Here is a 21,307-nt window from a genome sequence, read left to right on the forward strand (position 1 = left end):
AACCTATATTAAAGTCTCCATTTTTAAAATTATTATACTTTGGATATATCCAAACTATTCTTCTAATTGGAAATCTCTACACACTGTTATTTACTCAAACAAAAACTCCATTATAAAAAAACTATTATTAAATGATCACATTAATAAGCCATGGCATATCTTATGTACCAGTCTTCAATATAACCTAACAAAACCAACTAAACTAAGATTTATAAATGACATATATAATTTATTTAGAAGATTTGTAAATTCTAATATAGATATAAACTTATGGATGGATTTACTATATCCTTTCAGTGTTACAAAAAACTTTCAAAATAAAATGCACAAGAAGGTCATTACTTGGGAAGCAACAAACTTTATTTGTTGGCAACAATGCATTAACAATCAAACGGTTATAGAAAGCCAGCATATAATAAGAAAGTATGAACTTTCTACATCAGATTTGCTTACACTTCAAAAAGTATTAACATATTCACAAGATCTATGCAGAATGACAACTAATTCATCCTTCAGAGACAGGCCTAAATCTATAAAACAACTATTTGAACTAATTTATAATAATCAAAATTGGGAAAACTTAACATCGAAATTATATAATATTTTAATAAATTATAAAGTCAAAACTAATCAAAAATTTTGGAATCATATCACTAGAGGACATTCAATAAATTTATCCATGGAAAATAAGATTAAAATATTAAATTCTATTAAACTAACATCTAATATGGAGTTCTGGAGAATTTACACGTGAAGATTTCTGCATTGGGCTTTTTATACACCCAACAAGTTAATAAAATTCAATTCTTCTAATACTGCCATGTGTTGGAGATGTTTACAAACATGCAAAACAGATTGGATACATATTTTTCATGATTGTTCTAAAGTTAAAAAATTTTGGGAAGACATTGGTAACTTCTTACAAGCAATATTTTCAGATTCGTTTGTAATAACTAGATCTTTATTTTTGTTAAATGTCAATGAGAATCTAGAATTGAACAACAACAATCTTTATTTACTATGGAACATTTTTGCGAATGCTAGAAAATGTATTTCCAGAAAATGGAAATCTAACTCTGAAACATCCTTCGAAGAATTTTTGTCACTACTGAAAGAAACTGCACTCATGGAAACTAAAGTTAAAGAACTAAGGATTATACCTAAACAATGGAACAATAATCCATGGAAAAAAAAGTATTATTTCTTATTGAGACTTTAAACTTGAATACAGATTCTCCTTGATTGCTAAAGAAAAGAGGAAATGCTTTTCCCTTTTATTTATGTGATATTATTATGACTGGATTGGATTTTTATATAATCAAACTTCAGGCCAATGTAAATATTGTATATAGTCTTATTTCAGTTGTTAGATAAGGTATCAATAACATATATGTTAAAATATTAATATATATATATATATATATATATATATAGTTTGAAAAATCAATAAACATTTTTGAGTAAAAAAAAAAGAAAGTGCATCTGTGCAGCCAATAGCCATAGAAATGGTCAAGCTGACATCTACTCTTGAGTAAATGTAATTCCACATCATTTCTCAGTAATCGCTTATAAAGGTTTACCAATATTTTTTGGTTAATTTTCTCTGTATTCACCAACATTGTAAGCATGGAATGCTGACCATGGAAGCTTTGGCATAGAAGTAGCTGATAAGTTCTGGAAACAATGATGTTCTTTATATTGATCAACACTGGAGAAGCTTTAGCTATATGATCTGTATCCTGGCAAGGATATAACAGCCAGCCAGCTTCCAAAGCTTTAGGGCACGTTCCATGCACATAAACTGTCAAGCAGCTCAAACTGAGGTGACTAAAAGACAATTTGGGAGCAAAACCCTTCAGTGCTTTCCTGTCTCTGAAGAGTATGCATCTCTGAGGCTTACGGGGCTTGGCGGTCTGCTTGTGTTTTCCTTAGCTGGGCAGATAAGTTCCCTTTGCTGAAAAAAAAACTAATGTTTTCTTTTTTTTTTTTTTAATGCTTTATTACTTTCCTCTTCAGGAAATTATTTTAAAGCTGGGAGTAGTGCGCTTTAATGGATTGTCTTGAGACTGTAATGTATTTTTTTAAATTAAAATAAGCACTTGTTTCTGTCAGTTTAAAAGTAGTGTTAACTAACCAATAACATATTTACTGTGGAGAAACTGTGTTTATTTTTTTTTCCATTGTGGGGTTGCCATACTTTTGAAAGTGCCTTTTACTGAGTTTTTTTCTGCCAAAAAATAACATTTGTGGACTAGTAGTTTTACTGGCTTTGTTGCATGTTTTCCCCAGGATAGAGTCACCATTTCTGGCCTGACCATGGAACAGATTGTCAGTCCAATGGTCAGTCATTCTTGCAGCCACAAAAAGAAAAAAAGTTAAGCAAACAGCCTTTTCCCCACTGCAGACTAACAAATTGCCTCAGCTGCAGGCAGCTGACTCTGCTCTGGCTATTAGTTGTACCTCAGACCACTCATCCTTTACACCGGATCTCTCTGGTGTAGCATCTATAGCCACTATAGACCTGGGGTTATCGACATCCTCTGCAGCTGTTGGGGTCTCATCAGTGGGCAAGAGACAGCCATGCTTGTTGGTCCTGGGAGAGGGAACAGGGAGAGTTTCCCCATTGTGCAGAATGCTGTGCTCATTACTGGGGAAGCAGTGACTGCCATTAGTAACACAGCTGGCCCCATTATTCCTGTCAAAAAGAAAACAAAAACCAAGCATGTATTTACTCTTCCTCAAATTTCTTTGGATAGGAGAAGTATGCATGACAATTCAAGAGACCTTGTGACTCCCTCAAATCGTGACCTTTTTTTCAGTTCCAGAAAGTCTAAATCTCCATTTTTCTCTTTGGCAACAGGTTAATTCAGAGAAATGGGTTATAAAAATTATTTATCAGGGTTACAGATTGCAGTAGGAGAGAATTCTTCTTTTCTAGGGGCCATTCCTCATCCTGCAGACCAGACTCTTTATTTTCCACCTGCTGTTCATCATATGCTGTCCCAAGGAGTGATAGAACTGGTTCCTCCTTACCAGGTGGGGAAGGGGTTTTATTACAAGCTGTTCCTAGTCCCAAAGAAAGAAAATGCTTGGAGGCCAGTTCTGGATCTTTCTTTCCAAGTGCCCATATTCAAAATGATGTGACTTCACAACCTTTTGCCTCATCTTCCTCTTTCAAGTTCCTTATAATATAGACTTAAAAGATGCTTATCATCATATTCCTATTCATCCAGACTTCAGGTGTTTCTTAAGGTCCTGTGCGTATGGATCACATTATCAGTTCTTTGCCTTAACTTTTGGTCTATCCACTGCACCAAGAGTGTTTGCAAAGTGTCTAGCTCTAGTTATAGATCATCACAGGCTACAGGGTATCCACACTGAGTTTTTTTTTTTCAAAATATCAGGAATCTCTCTCCTGGGTGAAAGATCTCTTGTACAAGCTAGGATTCCAAGAGAACATTCAAATATCTTTCTTGACTCCTTCACGCAGGATTGCATTCTTGGAATGTCAGCTAGACACCTCAGATCAAAGTGCTTTTCTTCCACAGGAAACGTAGATCTTCATTTAGATCTATTTCTAAGGTTTCCTACTCAATCTTTGGTCACTGTAGCAGAATACCTCAGGATATTTGCTCTCATGGCATCTATGATTCTCATTACCCTGGCAAGACTGTACATGAGAAAAAAAAATGTGGTGTCTGAAATCTCTTTGGTCCTAGGATTAACACTTTTTTTAATCTTTTAAGGTCCAAGTACCAGGGCTTTGTCAGAAAAAAAATCACTTGGTGGAGATAACAGATATCATTAAATAAAGGTCTCCCCATTCTCCGTCCCTGCTCCAAAGCAGTCAGTCACCACAGATGCTTCCATCTTGCGTGGGGAGCAGTTTCAGGAGTGAGAAAATGCAGAAGGTTGGGGCAACAAGGGACAAATGCAAGCACATAAATATCAAGGAGATGCTTGCCCTGATCAATGCACTCAATTCTCTGAACCCTCCTTGGTCCCCAGTACCTCTTCAAGTGGTTACAGACAATACCAAAGCGGTGTGGTACATCAACAAGCAAGTGGAAACCAGGATCTACCCCCTTGGCAGACTAACCATGATAGCTTGGGATATTGCTTTACAGCACAGTCTTACTGTACATGCATCCTACATTCCATCAGAGCAAAATTGTATGGCAGACAAGTTGAGCAGGACCAAGACAAGACCTCACAAATGGAAACTAGATTCAGGGGTCTTCCAAGATTTAATCCATTTGTGGGGAGTTCCTCATGCAGACCTCTTTGCCTCTTCCCTGAACAATCAACTGGCAAAATTCTGCTCAGGACTCTATGCAAGAAGGCCTGGAAGACAGATGCCTTTTCTTTTCTTTGGACAGGAATGTTTCTGTATGTTTTTCACCCTTTCCACTAATATCCAGGGTACTGCTAAAGATTCAGAAGTAATCCCAAATGATCATTGTGGTGACTACCATCTGGCTCAGACAGCTGTGGTTATCCCTACATTTAGAAATGGCCAGTTCCTATTATCACAAGCTTTGTCACAGAATGGATCTACTTACACAAGAAAAGGGGTGTGTGATACATCCCAGCATCAGTTGTCTTCAACTGGCTGCATGGATGATGGTATCATAATTCTTTTTAGGCACTTGTTTTCTGAGGACATGCAGAAAATATTAATGTAGGCAAGAAATCCTGCTAATAGAAAATCATCTATTAGTAAATGGAAAAGGTTTTCTGGTTGGTGCCAAGAACAGAACCAGCACCCATGCAGGCCTAGTTGTTCAATGGGTTTACACTATTTGTGTGAGGTACTATTCTATGGTCTTTCTTATTCCTCTATCAAGGTTCATTTTTTGGCCATTTCAACATGTGTGCCCATGGATACTCCTCATTCAAGGCAGTTATGTGACAGAAGGTTCTTGAATGGAGTTTTGCATAAGGGGTGTCCAAGCAAACTGATGGCCCTTCCTTGGGATCTTAATTTTGTGTTAGAAAAACTAACATTTGCTCCATTTGTACCAGCTAATCTGGCTAACTTCAGGGTTTTAACATAGAAAATAGATTTGCTGATTTCTCTGACATATACAAGAAGGGTATCTGAGTTACGGTCTCTTATGGTGAGTCAGTCCTACCTCATTTTCCACAAAGACAATGTTTCTTTGAGAACAAATCCTTCTTTTATACTTAATGTGGTATCCAAGTTTACTTCAGGCCAAACTATCCATCTCCCCATTTTCTTTCCTGAACCTATACATGAGAGAGAAGGGATGTTTTATACCTTTGATGTCTACAGACTACTCAGGTAATATTTTTACTGAACTAAATCTTTCAGATCTTTGGATCAAGAGTTTATTTCTTGTGAAGGTAAGAAGGGATAACCTGTTTCAGAACAAGCTATTTTCAGATGATTGTTTAAGGATATTGCCTTTTATTGTACCCACCATGACAAATCTATTCAAGGCTGGGTCAAACCCCAGTCTACAAAGACCTTGGCTTCTTCTATGGCTTTTTGGAAGGGGGTCAATTCTAGAAGAATTCTGAAGCTGCTACTTGGTCCTTTGTACATACTTTTGTAAAGCACTATAAGCAGCATTCCTTCTCTAGGTCTCAATCATGCTTTACTAAGACCATTCTCCAGAGGCTCTTGGACCCTTCACTTTCACCTGCCAAATATAGTTAGCTACGGTAATCTACTCATATAGCTAAGGCTACTGCAGCAGTGATCAATATGAAGGACATAGTACAGTTGTGTAAATTGACCTTACCATAACAGTAGAGGTTTGAATTATCACTGCTGTAGTAGCCAGTTCCTTCCTTCCTCCACCCCCCTTGACTTTTTGTGTTTTTTTATGCCAGGGTGTGGGCATTTATTTTGTGTTATCCTCCACTCCCCTTGTCTTTTTGTGTTTTTTATGTCAGGGCGTGGGCATTTATTTTATGTTATCCTCCACCCCTTGTCTTTTTGTGTTTTTTATGTCAGGGCGTGGGCATTTATTTTATGTTATCCTCCACCCCCTTGTCTTTTTGTGTTTTTTATGCCAGGGTGTGGGCATTTATTTTGTGTTATCCTCCACTCCCCTTGTCTTTTTGTGTTTTTTATGTCAGGGTGTAGGCATTTATTTTATGTTATCCTCCATCCCCCTTGCCTTTTTGTGTTTTTTTATGCCAGGGTGTGGGGATTTATTTTATGTTATCCTTAGCCTTTTCCTTTCAGGTTGCAGCCTTGCTCTCTGCTGGTAGGAAAGCTCTGAAGGGCTTTGCACACAAACTTGCCTTTTAGTCATCTCAGCTCAAGCTGCTTGATAGTTTAGGGCACAGGGAAGGTGACCTCAAGCTTTGGAAGCTGGGCTGGTGATATATCCTTGGCAGGATATAACTCTTATAGCTAAGAGTACTGCAGCAGTGATCATTCGAACATCTACTGTTATGTTTAAGTTCAACTTACACAACTGTAGTTTAGTCATTCAAAATTCTATGCACACTGAGTAGCAATAGCAAATGTCAAAGGAAGACAAGAGTCTGTTCCTGAAACAGAAAGTAAAGTTATAGGAGTAGACTTTTCTGCTGCCAACAAATACTTACAATTAGGACTAAGAAGAGTGTCTAACTTTATACAGGCAGACAGGAAAATATAACATTTTCGCTAATCTAACACAAACTATATATAGCTAAGAAGCCAGGTGGACACATTATGCCTTGCCATGGCCTGGTCCTGACCCAGAGACTCCCCAGACTCTGGAACAGACTGCCCATACATGTCAAGCAGAGTGCCTCTTTGGCCCTCTTCAAAAGGAACTTTGGCGATTGGATGGGATAAAGGAAATTAACCCGAGGGATCACGTCAGTCACCCTGCTAGACAGGTGTCCAGGGAAGTAAATAGTGTGGGAAGAAATAGCCAGGGAATTGTTATGGCTAGGCTTGTATATGAACCTTTCCAGAACTATTTTACTACAGTTTGCATTTTCTTGTCCTCAGTAATTCATTCCAACTTTCATTTAAGGATCTCTCCTTTCCAAAGTATTCTTCGATTTGTAATACTACACAATTTACTGATTACCATGTCTTTAACCAAAACCACCACTGCTTTTGTGTTAACTGTTTATATATAAATGTGCACAATGATGGGAATCTTATCAGCTCTTAGGTGTCCTTCACAAAATTTTGTTAAGCAAGTGGGGCAGTGGTCTACATCCTCTCATTGGAAAAACAAATCAGTGTGCTTGTAAATCAAGCATTAATGAAAGAAGCCTGTATCTGCATTTCTTTAGTGCTGACATTATGTACTGGCATTTAAAATGAAAAAGAAAAGTCAGTAATGCTGTTTCATTTTAATACTGGTATGTAATGTTGGCGCAGAATAAATGGCAGTAATGTGCAGTGTTTTATCCCTTGTTTATGCATGCTAATATCTTAATGCACATGCTTTACATCAGTCCTATTTCAAACGGGAAAGCATTAATGTGTTTTTGAAAGTGATTATACACTGTGTCATTACTTTCCACTTTATAGCTTCTAGAACTAAGCCGTGACAGAAACATCAGATAATATGACTCCGGCCCACTTACCTGCACTGATTAATGAAAATAAGGAAGCCTTTAACACTGTTTTTCTCCTTGTAACACACTTTCCAAGTGATTCAGTTGTTTAATTAAAAAAAAAAAAAGTAGAGACTTCAATGTACTCTGCCAATGCACATGCTTAATGCATGTGAGTACACATCAGGCATGCCTCAAGTTACCAGGAGTTGGTGGAAGAGCACTAAAGAAAATTTGTACAATGATATTATTTAGAAAAGGTAAACTTTTTGTTTATTAAATAATATCATCGATAATAGCATTAATCCCCTCCTGGATGTCGGTAAAGCAAGATTTACCCACACCCAGTTGTGAATTATTGATAACATAATTTATAGCTGTTTGCTAAATTACACTTGCCAGATTCTGAAAACATGTGAATAATAAACAACCAATTGCATTGCCAAGTGTAAATTCAGCATCAGCACTTTTGTAGTTTATTTTAGATTTAATTTTCAGACTGACAGATTGTACTGGATTGGAAATAATACAACCCACTTAATTTTAATTTTACTGACATTAGTGCCATGTAAAGCTGAAGCCAACTAAGCTGAGAGTGAGCAGAGTGAGGGCTCATCCCCAACAGGCCTGCATTTTCATAATTGTTTCATTTTAAGTCTATCTAAGTATAGTTTTAGTTTTTCTTTCTTTTTTTTTACCTTCTATGAGTGTTGCCCTTATTGTGAGAAATGCTTATCCAGTCAATATCAGTCTATTGGCTCAGAATGTAGGTTCATAAGCAGATTGAAGAGCCTAGCCCAAATTCTCAGTTTCTCCAAAGCACTGTATAGTTAAATGAATTGTTCAGGGTCAGACAGTAGGTAAATAAAGGCTGAGAATCAAACCTTTGTATCTTCTGTAGCCACAAGAAGTAGCTCATAGCCTTAATTTTCTGGGCTAATTGCCAGTAGCATGGAGAATGCAAGCATTGACTTGTCTACCTCTCACATGCTAAGCAAGTACTCTACCATTTTAGTTAATTCCTTTCATGCTGATGTGGTGTATTTGGGGCAGACCTCATCAGAAAAATGTTTAAACTTATTTTATTTTCATATAAATAAATCAAAAACATGCATTTGTAATAATTAATTACAACAAAATACAATGATCTATAGTTGGCAAAATTGCAAATCTGCCAAAAAAAAGAGAGACGTCTTGAGTCGGTACAGCAGTGAGGAAGTGGTTGACATCCTTATGTATTCCCTGTGTAAAGGAAGCATTATGAATAAAAACATTGGCTGTGATGTAGCAGATAGAAGGCAGAAATGGGAGTTGAAACCAAACCATTTCATTTCCTACTGCTGCTGTTTACTGGTCGGCATTGTCTGCTTTTAGTGCCAGACTGGATATTAACAGAGTATGGGGATGCTTAACAATTGTTTAATTATTTCAATTGTTAAGCACCCTTCTAAGTGTTGTTAGGGTCAGGTCTTGTACTAGTGCAGTGCTGAACCAGGATATAACTTAACCATTTTTGGAGTGCAATCATGGCACTCCATGCACTACATTAACTTCTTAAACTATGTTATTTCTTGGGTCTGTATCAGTTCAACAAAACAGCACATAATCGAATACAACAACCTCGAACTTTTAACCACAAAATCTAAAAAAATTGAAAGCTCAGAACAGCAAATTTTTTCCCTGGGAAAAAAATTCACTGTTCCGAGAAACACACACACAACACATGGACACCAAAAAAAACAGCAATCCACACACATACACTTAAAATCCTACATCTAACCCTACACTAAACTCTACATACAGTACTATCTATCCACTATCCTTAACCCAAACCCTAATCCTAAGGTCTGTCACTATCGCACACTCACCTCACCCGCGCCCTAACCCTAACTCACATACCCCACCCTAACCAAGTCTGTCACTATCACACACTCACCTCACCCGCGCCCTAACCCTAATTCACATACCCCACCCTAATACTAAAGTCTGTCACTATTGCACACTCACCTCACCCACGCCCTAACCCTAACTCACATACCCTACCCTAACCCTAAAGTCTATCACTATCGCACACTCGCCTCACCCGTGCCCTAACCCTAACTCACATACCCTGCCCTAAGCCTAACGTCCACACAATCGCACACTTACCTGAACCCAACCCGTAACTTTCCACCACAATGCTGAAAATAGTGAAGCCACAGAAACAGACAACTGAATTATTTCCCTAGGAAAAAATTTGGTTATCTGCAGCTTCGCTATTTTCAGCGTTCGCTGTTTTCAGGTCACTATTAGACCATTTGAAGTATTAACACTTCGATGATCTAATATAGACCCTTATTTTTTTCAGCTGAGTAGGTATATTACAACAGCATCCAAGACTCACTGAGCTCTGTTTTGTCAAATAGCAAATTCTTACCAAGATTAGTATTATAGTATACTTTCCTAAAAATAATAATGAGCACATTATCCAGATTCCCTAAAGCATTCTTAATGCATTCCTAATCTAATGTGATAAAAATTATAACATGTATGAAACTTAGTGTGCTATCAAAGCATGATAATGTGTTCCTTACGTGTCATTTTCTATAGATTATTATTTGATTTTGTGCCTTGGCGAATTTGTCACATTCACCGGTTCATATGGTAGGTACCCTGCAGTGCTCACCTTAACTTATTTTTAGTTTCATTGATTTTAGTCCAGGAATTGCCTTTTTTATTGTTTGATTTTTTATCTTTCTTTGTAAATCAGCCATCATGTTTTCAACCAAACATTTGTATTTATTTCTTTTTTAGCATTTTTTTAAACAGCAGGAGTCCTTGCATCACAGACTTGAGGATTTTATCGTTGATATTGTCATATTTTTTTGTTGAAAACATTAATAGTAGGCATAGCATAGGATGCTGAATAGTCAAATCACTGAACATTATATTGCTGTTCCTGACCAGGGTGGGATGAATGAATCTTTCATGCAGTACACTTGCAGTCTATTCTCATTTTTGCTTTCCTTCTACTCTGCGTTGCTACATCTGCTCTTTCCTTGTTTAATCATTTCAGTTGACAAAGAAGCAGTGTCACTTTCCTGCTAGAATGGTTGTGAAATATTCTTATCTGCACTCGGGTATCAGTTTCTCAAGGGTGAAATAACAGTTGCATCTGACAGTCTGACAGCAATAAAATAAACCACATGGCATAATAACACTATAAATAGAAAATAATCCTGCGCTGCAAACTTTTTACAATGAAAGATTAAATGTAAGATACATTATTATTATTTTTTATTCAGGTCATGACAGATTACCGAGAATGATTTGCTGACACAGCTTTTGTGCTCGCTATAGTATCTAAACTACAGAAGATTCATCATTGGACTGAATCTTTGCCTTTATATTCTAAACAGGTTTGAAGTTTTTTGCTCTTTGATTGATGTGCTCTGGCTGAACAAATAACAGTGAGTTATTTTTGCAAATGCTAGCAAGAAAACAAAAATATGAGTCTTTTACAAGGACCAAGGCTGCTGATTTAACTATTAACATGCTCCGCTTAAGATAAGATACACGTTACAAAGTAACACATGCAGAAGAAGAAATACTTTAGAACAGAAATAGCCATCGAGAACTGTGCTTTGTAGCATTTTTGCAAAAGCAGGGTACATTGGACTTTATCTTCCTTACCTTACAGGAGACAATAACAGTACAAGTGTGATACTTACCAACAATAGGTGCTTATTAAGGATTGCTTCTGGGTCTGCTATGTAGCTAGCACATTGCTTCAGGCATTGTATAACACACAAGACTACCTTTTCAAGTTAACAGCCTTTTCTGAATACACACAAGAAAATGGGAAATAACAAAATGTCTCATAGCTTCTGATAAGGCTACAGTATGATTGCATGTCCTATGACCTCTGTTGCTTAATTTGTGAAATTTATTATATAACAAATACAGTTAGATGTGATGATTTTTATTTTTTATTTATTTTACATTTGTTGACCGGGCTAGTCTAGCTGGATATATGTCCATTTTCAGTAGAGGCCCGGGGAGATAAGCTCCAAAGTTTGAGATTAATTTAACAATCAGGAAAATAACATGAAAATAACATGAAAGTAGAAACATAAAACAAAAAGCATTATAACTGTTGTCAAGGTTATATATTGTAAAAAATACAGTAGTTACAACAAAAAGAGAAAAATAATTTGTGACAAAGATACTGTTACAAATGACATTCAGAACGATTATTAGCATAATGTATTTTTTTTTTTTTTTGAAAAAGTAGGAAAGGAGAAATAGATCAGCGGATGTAAATACGAGGTAGATTTTAGGTTATAAGATATGGGTTTTTAGCTCGGTGGCAAGAGCTAGAGTTAGTCAGGATTACTGCAGGGGCACATCCATTGTGATTTGAGGTGGAGTTTAAGTCTCTTTTTAAACAGAGCTTTTGAGGGAATAGTAGAAAGTTCAAAGGGTAGTAGGTTCCAGTGTTTTCCCACAGTGTTGGAAAAAAAGGGAATCACCAGCCTTGTTGTTTGCTTTGTCAATATTTACAAGAAGTTTGTGTGCGGACCTTATGGATTTTAGGTTGTGGTAGGGGTGGATAAGGGTAGATAGTATAGGTGTTCTGTCAGGTTGATTGAGAATTTGATGGGCTATGGTGATTTGATTAATTTTAAGTTGCTGTTGAAGTTCAAGCCAGCCAAGTTGCTTTAGATTAGTACAATGGTGGGTTCTGAAAGGGTTACCTGCAGCAAATCTGGCTATGTTATTGTAGGAGTTTTCTAATTTCAATAGGTTCTTTTTTGACAGGTTATTGAAAATGGGAGAAGCATAGAGAAGGGGAGATATAAGGTGGGAGTGGGCAATAGTTATTCTAGATTCTGGGGTTAGGAATGGTTTGAGTCTGTAAAGAGAGCCTATTTTTTATTAATGGTTTTCAGAGTGTTGCTTATATGTGTATCGAAGTTAAGGTTGTTGTCTATGGTGATTCCTAATAGTTTGGTAGTGGGATCTTGTGATATAGTTGTGCCATTTGTAGATGTTATTGTAAAGTCTATAAGTGGAGATTTATTGGAGGGTGTAAAGAGAAGGAGTTTACTTTTTTTGGGTTAAGTAGTAGACAGCGTTGTGAAAACCATTATTCTACAGAGTTAAATATGTGTTGAGTAAGGGAGTGATGATCTGATACAGATGTGGCTGAGCAGATGAGTGTGGAGTCGTCTGCGTATTGTATGCATGTAGCTTGAGGAACTACTTGGTGGAGGTCATTGATAAATAAAGAAAATAGGAGGGGACCCAATATGGACCCTTGGGGGACTCCAATGTTGACAGGTAGCTGGGAAGATAGAGTGGAGTTCCAGAGTACTGCTTGATGTCTGTTGTTTATGTAGGATTTGAACCAGTTAATGTTTTGGGTTTCCAAGGACAAAGATTGAAGTATCTGTATAAGTATTTGGTGGTTGACCATGTCAAAAGCCTTTGACAGGTCTAAGAAGAGTGAAGAGGAAAGGGTGTTTTGGTTACGATTTTTGTTGATAGTTTCTGTAAAGGAGAGAAGGGCAGTGGTGGTGCTGTGGAAAGGTCTAAAGCCATGTTGGGTATTAGAAAGTAGGTTGTTTTGAAGAAGATGGTCAAGCAGTTGCTTATTTATACATCTTTCCATGATCTTAGATAAGGGAGAGAGTAAGGCTATAGGGCGGTAGTTTGAGATTTCAGTAGAATTTCCACCCTTATGAAGAGGGATAATATGGGAAACTTTCCAAAGTTTAGGGACATGACCTTCAGTCATGGTTCTGTTGATGAGTATGAAAATTGGGTAGGCTATGGATTTGGCTGCTAGTTGCAAGAATTCTGCGGGTAGTAGGTCAGCAGAGAGAGTACATGGTTTGAGTTTTTTGATAAAGGAGAGAATGTAAGCTGTTGGGACAGGTTGGAAACAAAATGGGAGAGGTGGGATTATGTTGCAGTTGGATATAGTTGTGTCTATTCTAGGGAGTTGACTGGCTAGAGTTAGAATTGTTTCGGTGAAGAAAGAATTAAAGTCATTAGCAGTTTGGTTGGGATTCTTTGTGTCAGAGCCTTGTGGGTTGGGTGTGATAGGTTTACTTGGCTGTAGTAACTGATTTATGCTAGCCCAGAATATTCAAGGGTTATTTTGGGGTGTTTGCTGGGATTTTAGGTAATAGTTTTTTTTTATCGTTCATTATTGCTTTTTTGGTGTCATTTCTTAGTTGTTTGTAGTGTTGGTAGTCTGTTGTGTTTTTAGTTAAGCGGGATTTGTTCCAGATCTTATTTCTTAGATGGATTTTTTGCTTCATTTCTTTTGAGAGCCAGGGGGCAGATTTAGATCTAATTCTGACAGAACGAGTGGCGGCATGGTAATTAAGTATGGTCAGAAACTTAGCGTTAAAGTAATCCACAGCTTCATCAAGAGAAAGGTATTTTAATGGGGACCAGTTACATGCCTTAAGCTCATTTTGAAAGAGCTCCAGGTTGAAGTTTTTTTTGGTTCTGATTGTTCTAGTTATCTTTTGATTTATGATTTCTACATGTTTTATTATTTTTTTCCAAAAGACTGATGTTAGATTTTCACTATTATCTTGCAAGAAACATGCCAATTTACAAGTGCAATTCTTCCTTCTAGGCAGTGTCAGATCCAGCACAAGGTGACCTAAGCATCTGTCTAGAGCCAGGTGCAGGCCGGGGTGGGGTGTCCATAAGAATTTGTCTCACCCACATCTCCCAATCCTGATTACTGTATGGCAGAAAGACATCCTAGAGCCAAAACAGAATAGAACAGTAATTTTGGACAGCCAGACATAGACATCTTTAGTGTGGAAGCCATATTTAGTGCATAATTATGAGGTGCTGGAAGCAAGCTGTTGATTATCATGGATCTCTGGTAAGTGTGTGTGTGTGTGTGTGTGTGTGTGTGTGTGTGTGTGTGTGTGTGTGTGTGTGTGTGTGTGTGTGTGTGTGTGTGTGTATGTGTGTGTGTGCATGTGTGTGTGTCTGTGTATGCATGTGTGTGTGTGTGTGTGTGTGTGTGTGTGTGTGTGTGTGTGTGTGTGTGTGTGTGTGTGTGTGTGTTCGTGTGCACATGTATGTCAACAATGGAGGTCCTATGATTGTCCTAAATATTTTTCTAGCATATATCTAAGGATTACAGTCAATCAGCTATGGGAGGAATTACAGTTTCATAATTCTTACTGTTCAGAAAATGCACATCTCTGATTTTACCTATTTATGTTTTTATTGTCAGTTTGTTTGTAAACCCACCTTTCAGGGGCCTTACAGGATTACTGTCCATTAAACTTACTTGCCCAAAGTCACTCAGTAGGCACATGGGAGAAAGAGAGAAATTTGGTACCTTTGACTACAGGAAGCAACTCATTAACTGCTTGGAGCTTTAATACTTTGCACCAACTGCCAGCCCTTAATTAACTTCTTAATCTCTGATTTTTTTTATATTAAGGCATTGTCCCTCATTAACTTCTATTTATTTCTGGTAAATGACTGAGGTTTATCATGTGTCAATAATGCCTTCCATTAGAGTTTCATAGTTCTTAATGTTAAGAAGATCCACATCTATGCAGCACTTTTTAAGAAGAGTTGCCAAGCACTCAAGGCTCTGAATTGTTAATGAACTGCTTCATCCTCCATTCATCTACTTTGTCACTTTAACAAAGTAGTTTAACCAGATAGCTGGGTTGCCTCCATATCTCTCTCTTAATGCCAGAAATCTAGTCAAAGCTTATAATGGTGGAGGGACAAAGACCTAAAAAAGGGACACATCTTAAATATTGCTCTTATAAACAGAAAGTTGCTAGAATAACAGGGTTTGTGTTGTGCGGTGAGCTTTGATAAACTTCTGGTTCATACTTTCTGATATATTCTTTCACATGATTTTAAACAGATATCTGAGGGGTACACTCATAAAGTGGCTGTAATTGACAGTTTTGTGAGTGGGTATATTGTTAGAGTGCAGAGGGCAATATTCTCAGCTGCTACTCTGTTTTTCTAATATCTGTAGTCTATTCCTCTTTAAAATATGTGGCTTTTAAGTAAACTCTTGTGTACTACACTCACTAAAAAATAAGTTTTAGATTTTATGCTCTTCATAAAATGCTGCATTATACCAGTAGCTTCCTAACTATATGAGAACCATATTTAAAATCTTTTCTTGATTTTTGGATCTTTGCCACTGATTCCTGAGCTATGAGGTTCAGAAAGAATGGGGATGAAATGGATTATATTGAATGATTCTTAAAGTAATGAGATGAAATACACATCTACACCATTATTTATGCATTATTTCATTAACTATATCACAGCTAAGACCGCTAAGGTGTATGCAGGTGTGTGTGTGTGTGTGTGTGTGTGTGTATGTGTGTGTGTGTGTCTGTGTGTCTGTGTGTGTGTGTCTGTGTGTCTGTGTGTGTGTGTGTGTGTGTGTGTGTGTGTGTGTGTGTGTGTGTGTGTGTGTGTGTGTGTGTGTGTGATTTTTCATTTCTTGCATCCTACAGTAGTTAAGGTGCAAAGGAAGGAATCAATTGTAGTTTAGTTACGAAATTTTGCTGACTTTTGGCAGTCTGTTTATTATTTGGCTCAGAATTGTTTGGACAGATAAAGTCTACAATCTTAATGTTAATATTTGAGCTGTGAATGCAGTTTTTATTTCATTTTTTTTTTTTTTGCAGGCACTTAGGTCTGCAATGCACTGTGTTGACTGCAATAGTTCGTTACTTTGTACAGTGTAGTACAGGGATTCATTTCCTTAGCTTTCTCTTAGTCTACCATGTGACTCTAACCAAGTCAATTTACCAGCTGGTCCCCCTGGGATGCCCCTGAAAAGAGACACTTGTGTACAGTGGACTGTCCAACGATCTTAGCAAGTGCATTACATATTTATCTTTTGAATTCTTAAACCTTCCTTCATGTAACTGCTAATTAGTGCTTCACTGTATGTTATATGACAATGAATCCCAGCACATCATTTGAAGTTTAATGAGATGCCAAATGCATTTTCAATCAATGTATAATTCAAAGGAAGAGACATTTAGCGCACTTCACATTTTCTTGCCATTCATACTGTTCATGCCATTGCCACGATGTTCATGCTGCTTGTTTTCAATGACAGACTGTTTTTCTTTAGCAAATTGCCTTCAGGTTTCTTGTTTTAAAATTAGAAATAAAAGTTTTAAATTAAATCCAAATCTCTGATCATTATAAAAGTAAAGAAGAAACTAGTATGGTAAATGGAGAGATATAGCCACTTAATAGGATATTGGTTATGGCTGTAAGGTGAGGTCCTGAGCTCCACCTAGGGCCCCATTTGGTCATGCGCCAACTAATTCTAGGTTTTCAGAATACACTGACAGCAGTGCAGAGATAAAGTTTGTCCCTTTCCTTACATGGTTGATGCTTCTATATTGATATGGCCATGAACAGTTTTCAGCAGTGTGCATTTAATTTTTGTTGCATAATTTTTAAATATTCTTCTACAATGGCTGATTTCAGAAAAAACATTACTGTATGTTGCAGGGGTCAAGACTGCAGTGATGGAAATCTCAAACATCAAGATTCGCGTATCACAGTTCTTTCTGCAGGACCCTCTGAAATCATTCTTCAGGGCCCTCTGAAGTCATTCTGTACACATGCATATATGGCTCATTTATTTCAGCAAATATGTAAAGAAAATAAACACCTATAAAGTTAGGTTAAATTTTTATTAGGATAGGAGTAAATGTGCAGAATTTGATAAGGAACATGGTGCCTATTCTACTGATTAACCATAAAATGTAATTACATGTCATAGAATTTATTATTGTAAGTACCTTTTTATGCATCTCATAACTGTAATAACTTTCAGCATACACATGTGCTTCCCTATCCACAAATATGGCTTTAAGGTTTATATCCTTAGCATGAGGACTTTAATACTTCATGGTAACTCTCAGCAGTGAACACTACCTTCCGATTTCATTATATGCACATCACAGGTATCAGCCCTCTTCACAAAATGCCATCACTTAGCTAAAAGTAGATGTGGGCATATTGGTTATATATATTTCCTGCTATGCAGATTATAAAAAAATATATTATAAAGCAAAAATTAAGCATACAGTTTGTTGGCACAAAATGTCCAGAACTGTATTCATTGTTCAGTGTATTCTTCAAATTTTTGGTTATTATTTTGGGACTAGTTTATCTTGTATATAAACAAAACAAAACAAAAGAAAGTTAGGCTTCTTATGCAAACTTTTAGTGAATTTGAAATGGTACAGAAAGTAGCCAGAAGGACTGAAGATCTGCAGAGTTGATTATGTGATGTAAAATATCAAATAACTTTTTTTTCGGCGGGGGGGCTTCCACCAATAGCCTGCTAAAATATTTGATTAGTACAGATAACAATTACTTGATTTAAAAAAAAAAAACATGATTATGTGGAAGCAGCATAGAGCCTTTAGGTCACGATGAAAAAGCTATTGCCACCACTTTCTCATGTGTTGACTGAAGTATTCGAAATATCTGAATGTAATTTATCTGCACTGGCATGAGACATTCTTGTTTTTCAGTTTATGATCACAAGAAAATATTTTAAAATGATTATAGGAAAGTAGCATCCAGCATTTTGTTCTTTATTAAACAAATGTTTTCTCAAACATTGTCAGAAGCACTACCAATCAAAGAAAGCTGATTTTATCAAAGCTGAGCTGAAACATATTTGCATTGCAGTATAATATCATGGAAAAGCTATGTACACATTTTTCCTGGTAAAAACAATTTGAAATCTAGTATAGTCTTTACAAGAACTGTCAGATGACCAGTAAACGTAATTTACAGAAAAAGCTTGTGCAGGATGCTTTGGATTAAAAAATATTTTAAATACTTGTATATTACGCAATATGCTTTTGATGATGAAATAAAATAGATCGCTGATGGAAAAATTATGCTGTTTTCCTAAATGGCATGTGAAATGCAGGCAAGTAACTAAAACTAATTCACATGATTAAGAAAATGATCATGGGAAAGGAATGTAAAGGTATTTCCTCTTGACTGCATAGATGTATCACTGTTTAGCATTCTTATTTACCATTCTGTTCTATTGACAGTGAGTGCTATTTTTATCACTATAGCCCTCTACGTATACTTCTGCAAGTTGTCCCAATTCTACCTTTGATTTTTTTCTTCCCTTGCTTTTTACTACTACTTGCAAATTATACTGAAAATAAAAGTATATGAAAGCTGCCAAAGTAGCATAACTCTATGAGTACTATATCATATTATTAAGCTGGGTCATTGTGCTCTTTTGCAGCCTACCTTCTCAGTTGTGTCCTAGAGGACTCAGCCCTTTCTTCCCTGTTATTTTCCATTAACATCAATAAACTCCCTTCATCCAATCTCCTAGGCCTAATTTCTGTTGATGACATGGTCATCTGCAGGTCAGGTTCTTCACATTCATCCATCCAAACACTGTTCTACCAAGCCTTGCTCAGAATCATGTTGATAAGATAGCTTCACATTACTTAAAAGTAAATGTGCTGAAATATCCTGCCAAAACAGCTTATGGTGAACCTCAGAGGTATTTTTTTGGCAGTGAGAACCTTCCCCATGTGCAGAGATACTCCACACATCCCCCAAAGTTATATATACCTACTCTGAGGTCACAAATAGGTGGAAATAAAGGAAAACTCAATTTTAGAAAACAAAAGTAGTACTGTTTGGAACCACACAAAAGATAAACCCCCAGATTCATGAAGCCCGGTGCAAGTCCGGCGTAAGGCTTGCGCCGGCCGTGCAGCGTAGATGTGGAGTAGACGCGCCATATGCATATTAATGAAGGTGCGCAGCTGCATAGGAAACGTGTGCGAGTGCAAGGGACGTATCGAAGTTGCGCAGCGAGGCATGTCAATGTCAGCTTTTGAGGAGCAACCTAAACTGCTGAATATTATATTCCACCAGCATTAGTAATCGTACCTATCAGTGTCCATGGAGACTGAAACGTATGCAAAGCAGAGTCCCTGCGAACAGAAAATGAAGACTCAAACACAAATGCACGGTAGGAAATAACGGGTCCCTACCCATGAACAAATGACAGGAAAACCGTGTGCCTGTAGTCCAACGTAGTGTTGATAGCTATACCATGTGGAAGTGAAACGTATCAGATGTTAGCGCGCCGCCAGTAGGTACGTCCAGTCCAATGGAGAGGGTCACCAGCTGACCCATAATTTGAGGGAGGGAACATAGCTGTGCAGATGTGTCCATAACAAAATACACGAGGAGAAATGTAGATATAGGTAGTGACCGTATGTCTGAATCATATCCCACAAGCTATGTACTAGTCACATACAAAAGGTATGTCCGTATTTCACATACCAAATGTGATAGGAAATAGCATACACATATAAACGAAACAGAAGGAGCATATCAACGAGCCATAACAACACGGACACATGTAGGCCGAAAGGAACAGTATGATCCGTACCGTCGACCAAGATTACCACCTGTCCCACTTTGTGAGCGACAGTCCCTCTGTGGGCAGATGTGTCCTGACACAAACATGTAAAACTGGCAAATGTCCAGAGAATATAGGACATAATTCCTCCGTAGACATCATGCAATAGTTGCATTAAACATATTTCACTGGACGTATAATACATAAATGTCATAACAAGCAGAATAAGATACCGAAATGCTACAAGAATAAGCTTAGATATAGGCAAGAATTGTAAGTTCTATCTGCCGAACTGACCGTGGGTATGTGTCAGCCTGTAAAATATGCTGTGTTCACTGCAACTGTCACAGTAGGGTTGCCACCATTGCAAATGGCCAAAGTGGGACACGTTTGGTACAGACATCAGACTGTACAGGCCGACACATACCCACGGCCAGTATAAAGGACAGAACATAACTGTTTTGCCTACAGAAAAGCGTATTCCTGTAGCATTTTAGTTGCTTAATCTGTTTCTCATAACAGTCAGGTATTTTAGATACAGAATTAACTGTTTAATGCAACTATCACATAAAGTATAAGAAATATGTTTGTCCTAAAATCTCAGGACATTTGCCATGTTGACAATTACATGTCAGGACACAACTGCCCAAAGAGAGACTGTCCCTCGCAAAGTGGGACAGGTGGTAACCCTATGTCATACTGTGGCCAATTGAAAAGGTGGAAACACAACCGTTGATTGTGGGGAGGCAATGTCCACAACAGTCGGACATGTGTAAGGAATAGCTTGGACATAGGAAAAGGTGCCATCCTACCAATGAGTAGAACAGGCTGGCAAAATCCAGAAGGCAGCTGTATAATCCGAACATGTATGTGACAGTCGAACGGGTAGTACCCGGATACACCAACCAAGTAATGAAAGTGAAGTAAGGGCGTGTACCTATGTGCGTGAGGTATAGCATGTAGACAGCAAACATGGCAGGGTAGTCCACACAACCATAAAGGTACCCGACACATGTAGGGTAGTCAATGTGTAACTCTGGCCGTGTCATGGGCCAACAACCAAAGTAGTGCTCTATGGGGTGTGAGTAATTCGCGTGTGAGGGGTGTGTGTTTAATGGTAAATTCCTCAAAGGCGATACTTGTGTCGTATGCAGAAAAGGTGAACCAGAAGTGTATGAGGGGGCAGCGGGTGAAGTGGAAAGAAACACAACCTCATGTAGAAACAGCTGCAAGACAAGCAGACAGGCCATAGTGTAGAACACAATCCCACAAACATATGAATATGGAAATATGCGAGACAAATGTATAGATACGGCACCA

This window comes from Protopterus annectens, chromosome 3.part0 (genome assembly GCF_019279795.1).
Source record: "Protopterus annectens isolate FY-2018-M chromosome 3.part0, PAN1.0, whole genome shotgun sequence".
Lineage (NCBI taxonomy): Eukaryota > Metazoa > Chordata > Ceratodontiformes > Protopteridae > Protopterus > Protopterus annectens.